The 12,398-nt window shown below is 34.2% G+C and overlaps 1 long non-coding RNA gene across 2 annotated transcripts; it reads left to right on the forward strand.

The window, feature by feature from the left end:
- The first annotated feature begins 811 nt into the window (after positions 1 to 811).
- On the forward strand, positions 812 to 11,974 carry LOC149784018 (uncharacterized). Of its 2 annotated transcripts, none has more exons than XR_016413720.1 (4): positions 812 to 1,076; positions 1,734 to 1,811; positions 6,480 to 6,643; positions 10,759 to 11,974. It is a non-coding gene; the product is annotated as an uncharacterized LOC149784018 (long non-coding RNA). The 2 variants fall into 2 exon arrangements; XR_016413721.1 differs by having other exon boundaries at positions 812 to 954.
- The last annotated feature ends 424 nt before the right edge of the window (positions 11,975 to 12,398 follow it).

Below are 12,398 nucleotides of genomic sequence, written 5' to 3' on the forward strand. Positions count from 1 at the left end.
TTTTTGTTTTTTTTGTTTCGCTGTACTTTGTTTGTTATCTTGATACTGAGGACGGGATGTGGCTGATTAAGATATACAGTCTAAAGTCTGTATGTGTGTGTGTGTGTATGTATATATATATATATATATATATATATATATATATATATATATATATATATATATATATATATATATATAAGGCTATATATTTATATAAGGCTAAAGTTTCACGAAAATATTTTCATTGGTTCACATGTTATATATGTGGATGGAGGTCTTAAATATATGCTTCCCTGCATTTAGGGTTAAGACTAGGTATAATTAGTTAGTTGTCAAATAATGAGTAAACATATGGTCCCAGATCAGGCATGTTGCCTCACCAGGGGCGCTAGCAATATTATTTGTGTGGTTGAGTGGGTGGTTCAAACCTGTAGTGGTTATTAAGTTTTACGGATGTAGGCCAAAACATGTTTAGAGGTGAGGGGAATCAAGTTCCACACGCACCACACCCCTTTTGTTTGTATAAGCAGGTGTCCGTGCCGATCCCCCTCTCCCCACCCCATGTGACCGTGCCAGTAACAGAACGGTGATGATCGCGATAGCATTTTCCAGCAAGAATGAACTCTAAAAGTAAATTTAGCAAATTTCTACAAAGATTCTATTTAGAAAAAAAGAAAATTACAAAGTGGAAATTTTACATACTACTACCTTAAAATTACATCTCATTTAAAAATAAAATTGCTCTGTCTTTCGCTGCAAATACCGTGTGTACGGATGGTGTTTTGAAACAGAGCGCAGCACAAGTATTAGGCATACCGAAGAAGACCGCATGACGAGGAAGTAATAAAGTACTGGAAACCAGAAAAGTAAAGCTAGTAGCTGAAATCACACACAACGACATGCAAGAACGTAATGATGGGAGATATTATTACATTGATTAGGTATCGTGGAGCCAGAAATTATTCAGTAAAGGTATGCATTGATCAAGTTTCTAAGCAAGCGAACGGCAACTTGGATAGTATGGATTAAAATATGTAACCCGTACCCGTACCAGAATTTCCCGTTCCCAAAGCACATTATCATCGATAAATCCGGTAATTAAGGTCATGAAACAATATTATACTTTTTAGTATTACCAATAAATATATAATGTGTGTATATATATATATATATATATATATATATATATATATATATATATATATATTATGTAATGGAAATTTTTCTTTCCTTGTATCAGAAATAACATTTTTTCTGTGGAATAAAATGTGTTACCCATGCAAGACAAATTTAGTAGAAATGTCCAGGATTATGATATTACTTAAGTTTGCTTTATAAAAATGTGAAAGAAAGAACAGTCCATGTTTAGTGGTTTCTTTAATTGCAGTTGTTGTGAATCATGGAGTTATATACTGGGCTGAAATTCTGTCTTTTTCTTATAGTTTCTTGACCGTTCAAGTATATGTAAATTTATCACATATGAGACTGATGAAAATTCACACAGATAGCATATTTTTATTTCATGTAAATAATTTTAGTAACAGACAGTCTCAACAAATGAGTCACATTTTTTACAAATTAATGGTCACCAGAAATAATGTCATTGTTAGCATTTTTTGCAGTGGCTGCACAATCTTGTGTATCTAGATGTTACATTTGTCACAGAAAACCATATTTTAATGCACATTTGGCAGTCCATGTATTCCTTGGCATTATATTTCAGTGACAAATACTGTGTATTTCTTATCCAGGTCAAGCTTTTGGCATTTTGATGTACTCTCAGACTTTGGAAATAGAGCCATCTGATGTTTTTCAATACACTTGAGAAGGTGAGGTCTCATGGCAATTTCATCAAACTGTAAATTTATATTGCCAGCCTATTCATTATAACAAAATTGTATCATGCTGGCTGTGACACCATTGTACTACTGTTGCATATGCAGAATTTTCATATCTGTTATTCCCACTATTAAGTAACTGGAGCTTTAACATGCATTGAGCAAAGTTGATATTTTGGCAGCAATGTTTTTGAACAAATAAAATGTTACTTTTATATATGAAAAATAGTATACTATTTTGGAAACTAGTCCAGGTTCTTTTATTTGCTTTTGAATACGGTGAATTTGAATTCAGAAAACTCGCTAAATGAGAATTTTTGAAAGATATGTGGTTTTGATGCAACAGTACATTTCCAAACTGAAACTGACAATTTCTGGAAGCAGCCATGAGGAGAAATGGGGTGTGTGTTTCAGAACATTTCACTGAGGTGTAGAAATGCATCTGGACTGCTTAATTGGTGACACGCCTGTTTGTGGTGCATTTGCAAGAGAGTTTTTTTGGAAGTGGGCTTTCAAACTTGATTGTCTTCCTTGAATATGGATCTGATGATTTGCATTGTCTCTTGATAATGGATAGAGGTGTCTTGACCATGTTGTTGTTTGAAATTAGTTGTGACATTCAGCATATGAGAGAGGCTTGTTTTTCTGCGGAAACCAGTGCTGGTTTTACAAAAATGTCATTTCTATTCCATAGTCATGATTATTTTTTGTGAGCTTTCTTAATGGGACATTTGCTAGTGTTCTTGTGAAGTTGAGTTAAATTTAAAGCCTGTTTATCAGTTAGACTGTTGATGCCAGTGCTCATTCTAGAAACCAGGATGTGGTAATTTGTGCCAAGAGATGCACACAAGCAGGTTTCCTTTCAATACAGTTAAATGGCATTAACTGCTGCAACTGCAAGAGTACTTTGTGTGGAACAGTGTGTTCATTCTGGGTGTATCATGGATGCATTTGTTATAGTCTCAGTGTCACAGTTGCTGTCTTTGTTGTTGTTTGTCCCCATTTAACATTTCCATTTTAATTTGATACACAATGTCTTTGGGTTTGCACACATTCTGTGATATGTGTACTTCCTCTCTATAGTAATGGCTGCTGATGAGTGACATAATTTTAGCATGTAATTTCCAACATCACAAGATCCACGTAGAAGTTCCTGAACATAGCAGTTTTGTAGGTAATTGAAAGTCAGAACAACACTGTTTAGGGATACTTCCTTGCAGCCAGTAAGGTGTTTTATCAATGTTTTCATACCTTTACAAATGTTATTTGTAACACAAGTGTATGGATAGTAAACTTCAGCATCTTCTAGTACCCTCCTGCATGCATCTTGGATAAATTGGGTCTTCTTTTAACTTGGTTCAAAAGACTCTAGGAACCGTGCTCTCCAATCAACAGAAAGTTTGTAGTACAGATATGTGAAATTACCAATTAAAGATTCATGTAGCATTTTCTTGACCAGACTTGAATATATGATGCTATCTATCGTGGTCTTTAAGCCAGTATCTGATATTTTTTTCTGTATGGATACAACAATTACACAAATTTGACTTGAGGTAGGTTACCTACAATGGCATGTTTTGTAGCCTGTTCATTGACTGTAACAGTAAAGGATTGGTTTTCTTATAGTTGGGAACTAATCTTGCCATACTTTTCCAAAACTTGTCAGGAAGCATGTCACACTTGAGGTCATGAATCAGGAAACCTGCAGGGATTGTTACACTACATTGGAAACAACAAAGTCACCTGTGTTAAACATTGTATCATACAATAATAGTACAGGTTTATTGGATTTCATGAATAAAACTTTGTTTAGTTTGGACAGAATATCTGGATGGACTGTATTACAACTCGTATATGGGTAAATTATAGTGATGTCATGTTTTACCACTTTGATGTGGTATGTCATTTGCAAGGTACCATAAATTTTATCGTGTCAAAGCCATTGGTTTTGGATTATAAAGATTTTTTTATGTTTTTTCTGTATGCTTGTTTTCAATTTCTTGGGCTCGTCACCCATTGGTTCTTACCTGGTACACCGCTGCTTGCAATCTGCTTGTAAATGTCACTCTTATGTTGAATAGAAGCCTTTTCTGTGATCGTTTGTAGAACTGAAGGCAGTGTTCTTATGTATTCAGCTGAGTTTTCATTTTTGTCGTTGCCATGGGGTCTTGGAAGATATAATGATTTTATATAATAGCCGATGTCTTTGTTCATGTAATCTCGTTGTTGAGACTCGCCAGTACCTTTGGAGTGACCCTTATGCACACTCAGATTTGTAGCATGGAGAAAATAATGATGGATTTTATGTTTGAATACTATAGCCACCTTTATTGAACCCATATATCTATTGTAAGCCCACTCTTTCACTTTAAATTTATCATTGTCAGGGTGTATAAGGTACAATTCCTTGCCTTTAGGTCTATTTGGTGGAATGAATGAGATGTTATTTTGTTGTGCTGTCATTAGTACCACCACCAACTTGCTTATGGCATTTAGACTGCTGCAGTTCTGATATTGGGGTTGATACTGGCCTGATTTGTGTAACTCTGTTATGGTATGATATTCTGACATTTATGGTATGAAACTTGGAAATTGACTGATACAGGCTGGATGGAACTGAGAGCTGGAAAGGACAAAGCATCAGTGTAGGTATGGTCTTTAGGTACTGATAAAAAAAAAATATTGATAAAAATGCAAATAGTAAATTAATGTTTATGTGTAAGTGTAATATTTATCATTCATGCTTGCAACTGAGACTAAGTGCTGATCCATTTAAACATTCCTTGTACCCAGAGTAGGCAGGTTTGTTAGGTATATGCCAGGGTACCTTGATTTCACAGTTCATATCAAGATGATAGCAAAATTAAAAATTGTATCTAAGGGTGAGAAACCCACATTAAAAGTGCCTACCCTGGGTCCCACACGTTTTACAATAACCAAACTTAGCACAGAAAGTGATTGGCACCTGTTAATTTAGTCCTTTAAAAGAAAATATAATCCATGGCCAAAAAAGATCCTAGGGACAACACGTATGAATTGTGGAAAAAAAAATTTCTTGGATGTCCTAAAGATCAACTCACAGATCTATTCAGTGGTTCTGCCATTTATTTTAAATGATGATTGCACTCAGTTCTCAAAACGGAATTTACACTACTCAGAAGAATAGGTCCATTTACCAGTGTATATAAATGGTTGATTATACAGATATAAGGTGCTCCAATAAATCATATTAGTTTCAAAAAGACTTTGAAGAAAAGGAGTTATAAGAAGCAGTTACAAATATTTGGCATCTGAGCAGATTCAGTTAGGTATGCAAATACCTTATTCTTGTGTATTAATTGTCAAAGTACAGTAGTGATTCAAAGTCATTAGATGCTTGGTTTCAATTAAGAATGCATATTCTGTATAATAATGTTGTCAATCATCAGCTGTTATTTGCCAGTGTTCAATGCCCCCACCCCCTTATTACACCTCTGGAAGTAGATGTGAAAGAACCCACAGTTTAGAAATGTCACAGAGTAAATTCAGTTATGAACCCTTGGTTTAGAAATATCACATAGTAAATTCAATTATGAATCCACAGTTTAGAAATGTCACAAACTAAAGTCAGTTAGGAAATCATGGCTTAGAAATATCACAAAGTTAAGTCAGTTATAAATCCACAGTTTAGAAATGTCACAAAGTAAAGTCAATTATGAACCCTTGGTTTAGAAATGTCACAAAGTAAAGTCAATTATGAATCCATGGTTTAGAAATGTCACAAAGTAAAGTCAATTATGAACCCATGGTTTAGAAATGTCACCACAAAGTAAACTAAATTAAGAATCCAGAGTTTAGAAATGTCAGAAGTAAAGTCAGCTATGAACCCGTGGTTTATAAATGTCACAAAGTAAAGTCAATTATGAATCAAAAATTTAGAAGTTGTAGAGTAAAGTCAATTACCAACCCATGGTTTAAGGGAAAATTAGTTAGTGAAAACAGTTATCAGGAATATTTGATGATGTTAGTGATCACACAGAGTTTGGAATAATTCCAAATATATTACTTCCATCCCAGCCTCACAAATATTACATATTTAGAATTATAGAAGAGTTTCTTACAAGAACAACTAAAAGCATGTGCTTGAAATATATGTATACCCATACAAATATTAAAAATGAAATATTAAGCTTATGTTAAAAAAAGTCAGAAATGCATAGACATTTATAATGAGGCAAAATGCTGTAGTGATAAGAGTTCAATATAAACATAAAATTAAGAGATTTAAAAAACAATTGAAGCACAAAACTATTTATATTTCTGGGAGGGTCTACCCCCCACCCCCCACCCCAACTCTAGACGTGATGATAAGAAAATACAGAAATGGTAGAAAAAGATACTACACAGTAAATATTTCATTGAGTTATCTCCCTTACACCATACATAATGTTACAAGAATAATTATGCAGTTCATGTTTATAACAGTGATGAGAAGATTGGGTATTAAATATTAAAGTAACTCAAAATTGTTGTGCAGATTTAGGTAAAGTTGGTTTAATAGTTTTTCAGTGTAAAGTTTATAATGCTGGCAAGGTTCAAAGATGAAGGTTATTTCTTGTGAAGAACCATTATAAAGTGGATGCGGTTATGTAATTTAAATTATTTTCCCATTTATTTCAGCTGGAAATGAACACTGCCCTACCTGAAGTTTTGGTGCTTGTAAGGGACATATTAATACAGGTTCCTCTGGAATGACCTTAACCTATTGGGGTACTGCCTTGTCTAAGATAAAGCAAGCAAACTTTAGAGACTCCAGACCACTTGGATGTTGGTAGAATGAGCAGGTTTGTTAACAACAGAGAAAAACCATTTAGTTTTGCAAATATTGATCCAAGTCTGAGAAAAACGGGGTATTTTCAACCACCGCTTGATCACATTAAGAATTTGACTTAAGTTGGAATTGAACTTATTGCAAGTTAAATTTGTCTGTACTTATTGGAATTTGGACATTGTGCAATTCATTAATCATTTGAGATACAATTACCATATGGACCATGTTATTCCTACAAAAACAAATTCAATCCATGTGCTCAGGCAAGTGGATTGGTTACACTGTATTCTCCACCATCTTGTTATCTATTCTTTGGTGTGAAGATATGTCTAGCATTGCACTGTACCATCATGTTGTCTACAACAAGTGATCTCAATAAGTTGAAAAGAATATTGTAAGCTTATTTTGCCCAGTTCCCCTCTGGATACATGAAGTTGATGAAAGAGACTGTCATAAATCTTTGTTTATTATTTGGCAGTTTTTGTTGATGTTAACATTATTATCAATAGTAATTTTTACCACCACTTGTTCTATTAGAACTTGCTAAATAAATTATGTAGAAATTGACTGACTGTTGGATCATTGTGGGTATGTGAGAAAGCTTGCCAATAGCTTCTTGTGGGCTGGTGGTTCTTATCGGGGTTTTCCCTGGTTGCTTCTTCCATGAGATATATGGGCAACCATATATATCCAATTATGCACTGAAAAATGGCGTTGAACCCAAATTGGCATGAATGTCAACAACTAACAGCTGGGGCAGTTTTCATTGGATACTTAACATTGATTCCATTGAATACAGTCCACAGTAGGATTACACTGACAGTAGGTGATAGGGCACCAGTCAATTTCAACAAGATTTTATTTTTAAAACATCAGCACCTTTTTATGCAAATTTCATAGCATTTTAGTCCCTTTGATCAAAATTTAAAATGATTTTCTAAAAAGCTTTTTACATACCAGCATATGCAGTTAAGCAGACAAAGTTACAAAATTTTATTCATTGAATTTAAATGAGTTGCATGCAAATTTATATGAATTTCAGTAGTTATTCTTGTTTCTGGTTAAGCATTCTGAGATTTGTTACATGGTCACATGCCTAATTCAGATGGTATTTGAGAGAGAGAAACACAATGTACATTATAGAAGCTGAATATATTACTGGTTCTATTCAGTAATGGTTATACAAGAACCAAGGAAAAATCAGTTTTGTCCAGGGAGAACCTGGTAAACAAATGAAAACATTCATTTCAAAAAGAGTGTGAACCATGAAACTAACTTCCAAGTTTTCCTTCTTTGCTCATTTCATTTTTGATTTCTTAATTATATGCTAAATATTCCTTTTGGAAGTAAACTTTCCTTCTGATTTTTAATCCTTTGGACTTGTTATATTTATTTTGTTGACTTGGCATTTTCTTTGTTTTTATTAGTTCTGCTGGTCATGGGCATGAGTGCTTATGGGATGGTCATTTGTTCATCCTCCATTCATATTGTTAGCCCAGGTTTGTTGTTGCTACCCCTCCTAAACTGCGTGGAGGATTGCCGTGAAAACTCAAGGTCTAACTGGTCTTCAACATGACAAATGCTATGATATACCTCGTCTTCGCTTTGACTTGTGATGCTAAAGTCAGTATGGCCATTACTGTGACAGTCTTGAAAATCTTGTTATAGCTATTCCTTCAGAATAGTTGGTCATATCAAAATGGGATTTTTTTTCCTTAAGACTTCGATGATGTCTAGCTGGTAGCAAGGAAAATAGTGCTAATCTGATATTCATTATGGCCACCATGACATCTTGAAAATCGTGTTGTAGCTACTCCTGAACAGAGTCATATAAGCATTGGATTTTCACCAGAAGACATTATGGTGTCTAATTAGTCATCATCAATAAAAATCAGTTAGTCATCATCAATTAAAAGTTTTGCCCATCTGATATTCAATATGGCCACCACAGTGGACATCTTGAAAGTCTTGTAAATGCTCCTTGATGGAAAGTCACATCAACATTGGGTTTTCACCAGTAGACTTCTTATGATGTCTAGTTGGTAGTAAATGAAATTTGTGCCAGTCTGACATTAAGTATGGCAGTCAACTTGAAAATATTGTTACTCCTCCTAAATGGAAAGTCGTACCATCATAATGTTTTCGCCAGAAGATTAGTAATGATATCTGGTTGGTTCTGAATGAAAATAGTGCTGATCTGACCTCAAATATGGCTTCCACAATGAACATGTTGATTAGCTTGTTATTAAATCTCCCGAATGGATGGTCATGTCAACAAGAGTTTTTACCAAAAATCTTCTAATGGTGTCCAGTTTGTCCTAAATGAAAATGGTGCCAATTTTACATCCAATATTCCTGCTACTGTGACTAATTTGAAAATCTTACTGCTCAAGTGTATCAAAGGTTTCAACTTTGAAATTAAAATGAAGTTATGGTCTTATCTTGAATTCCAGAAAATATTTTTCGGCCAGTAAAGCCCCAGTTCATTTTGGGACTCTTATTTCCCCAAAATCACCACAAATCCAAGCAAAGTGCAACCCCATAATAACTTTGCCTTAGGAATCAGATTGTATGTGTTAAATGCAGTGCTTTCTCAGAAAAAAAACAGTCAGTGGGGAATGGTCTCATCTGTACAGAAGTCTACAGTCCCGGTCCAACTGAATAACTCATGTGCTCAATTTTGTAAAGGTTCAGAATCATGGTCCTGATGACTGAAAGGGGTATGTTTATTTACTATTAATAACCTATTTGGTGCAAGTAATATGCTCTTTGTTTCACGTTCTATCAGTGGATCACTTATAAAATTTGATGTGCCTTTGAATAAGGCACTTGAATGACTGGCTGACTGTGTTTATACCGTACATGCTAACAAAACATAAATGACTGCTCATCACCATACTCAATCCATAACCTCCTTTTTCCCGTGATCTTGGAAAGTATAAATGCATTCATTTTTATCATAATTTCTGTCTTGTTGGACCCGGAACATTTAAAGCCCTGCAGTGCAATGTGTCTTGTAGCAGAGAAATTCTCAGTGGTTGATTATTGCCTTCCTCCATACTTGTAGCATTTAGAACTTATTGTAATCTGATAGTATTGATGCTTAGTTTTAACTATGGTTGAGAACAGACAATTGTTTGATTGCCAAAGATCTAGATTAGACTGGTAATCAGTGTACTGCATACCCATTTTGCAAATATCCTGTCAAATTTTACACCACCAGCTCTTGCTATTAATTGACTTACGCTGTATCATTGCATTTTTATGACTCTTTTCATATGTTTTAAAAAGCAGACTTTCTTCTGTTTTTATAAACAAATAAGAAATATTAAAGGTGCCAGGAGCTAATGTTGTTTATATATGACTGGTCTTTTGCTAAAAGAATTCAGTCCCAGACCTGGGACCAGTATAATTTTCAGGTCCTGTAAAAAAAAGTGCATTATTAGAAAATATGATAACTGTTTGAATGTATTCACACACAGAGTTAAATCTCACCCAGGTTGAGGTGCTTGAACAACTTGGAGCAGCACAGGTGCAAAATCAAGTTTCTTTGGTCTGTTACTTGTTTTCACAAAACATCACTATTAGCAAAAACTGTTTAAAGCTTTCCTTAAATCAGGCAGGTGTTTAAAGAAAGCTTGTTCGATTCAAAGCATGTTTTCCCATAATTGTATTATAGCTATTGTTTGTGAGCAGCACATCAGAGACATTATAGATTGCTTCTTGTGAGGCTTTATTTGGAAAATGGGTAAATTTTAAGGTTCATTGGAATATCTTTATAAAAAAGACAACACTGGATTTAGAAACTGAAGCAAAGGTTGGAATCAGCATAATCCAAAATGAAGTATATTATAAAGTCTTTATTGACAGTCATCATATGTGAATACCAAAACACTTGGAGTTCCAAATCAGGTTTCATAACTGTCAAATGTCCAATCAGATGTCATAAAGTTTTGTTTTGTCTCAGTTTGAGCATAATGGTTGGAATCATGGAGTTAGGGGTTGAAAAGAATGAATAAACATTAAAAGACTTTAAGTTTATAATTTCTGTTGAAAAATGAAAGACATGCTTTTATAGTTGTTGTTTTGTTTTTGTTTTCTTAAAATAGAAAACCTTTTTCCTTTCAGAAGGTGGAGAGGAGAAATAAATTGTTGGAAGTGATAAACCTGCTGTAAGACAGGAAAGAGAAAGATGCAAGATATCCTACAGCTTTAATTTTTACCACTTGAAAAGCGTCAACAGGAGGGGTGGGGTTGAAAAGGAATAAACAACACTTCATTTGGTTTTTGACATGAAAGCTGATCTGGATCATCCAATATTTTAAGCATGGGGTCCAAGAGACAGATGACCATAAGCAGAGGGTCCAAGAGACAGATGACCATAAGTATGGGGTCCAAGAGACAGATGACCAGTTGGAGGTCCCTGATGAAGAATCTGATGATATGAACATTTGTGATATGATGATCAAATCACTTTGAACTGCCACATTGCAGACATCATAGCGATATGACTGAAAAATTGTTAAAGCTACATTAAAAATCAAAAAACACATCACATCATAATAATACAAGGGAGACAGTCTCCATTGTGATTTCTTTTACATAAAGGTATGCACTTAGCTTTGCAACAAAAACACATGAAGGCTCATGTTCAAGATGAACATTGTTAAATGAGCAATTGGCCAATGTTAGGTAATATGCAGTCCTCCCGTTGTTTTGACAAGGCCATTTTTATTAATTTTGCCTGTGGTATAGTGAGCATTCAGATTGGTTGCTACACCCTTTTGTTAGGATGGTTAGTATAAAAAGCTGTGTGTAACAGATTCTAGCATGGCAAATTCAATCTGATTTTACTTAAAGTATTAATAAATTCTTTAAATTGTGGTCAGAAGGATTTATTAATGAGCATAAATCGCAGAGAGTGGGTGATTTGGATTTTTAAGTCATATCACTACGATGTCTGCAGTGTGACAGTTTGATTTGACACGTGTGTAATGAGGTGGATATTTATTACACTATTTTATTATTATCAATTTTAGTTTCGTGCTAAAGGAGTTGGCTAATCTTTGGAAAATAACTCACATCTGGCACAGTGCATCCATATTTTGGAAGGGAACAAACTCTTTTCATTTTGCTTGCTCACACACACACACCCACCCCCCTTATTTGTCTATTATTTTTCCTGGTTTATTGTACATTTCCCAAACGTTTTTGCATCTCTTTTTTTTAGATATCATGCGCTAATGATAGTGAACAATAACAAATTTAATTGTAAATACTGTATCCACACATTTTAAGCATTTTGCACTTTGCAAATGAAAGTAATAAATAAAGATACCTTGTACCCACTGTTTATTGTTTTATTTCCAGAAGTAGTGAAATATCTATTTTTTGTTGTCAATTTTAAATGTTTTCAGGCTCAAAAATAAGATAACCAAAAAATGGGGGAAAATGTCATCGTTCACTGATATTAAAATAAAATTCATTAGGTACTAGATAAAGATAAATTATGTGCAGTAAGATTTTGGTTTATAAAAGTTTTTTGTGCCTCTTTTTCCTGGCTTTCTTATTTTTGTATTTTTATCAATCATTTGTCTATCATCTGTATCATCATTTGTCCATTAGCACAAGATTGTTTTCACTGTGTTCCTGATTACTGGGAGAAATTTCTTGAGACTTCACATACACCTTTATTCAAAAGTCTATTTGATCCTAAATGAAAATGGTACTCCTTGGATGTCCAATGTGGACACCAAAGTGGCCTTCTT

This window comes from Sinohyriopsis cumingii, chromosome 14 (genome assembly GCF_028554795.1).
Source record: "Sinohyriopsis cumingii isolate HCF-2022 chromosome 14, ASM2855479v2, whole genome shotgun sequence".
NCBI lineage: Eukaryota > Metazoa > Mollusca > Bivalvia > Unionida > Unionidae > Sinohyriopsis > Sinohyriopsis cumingii.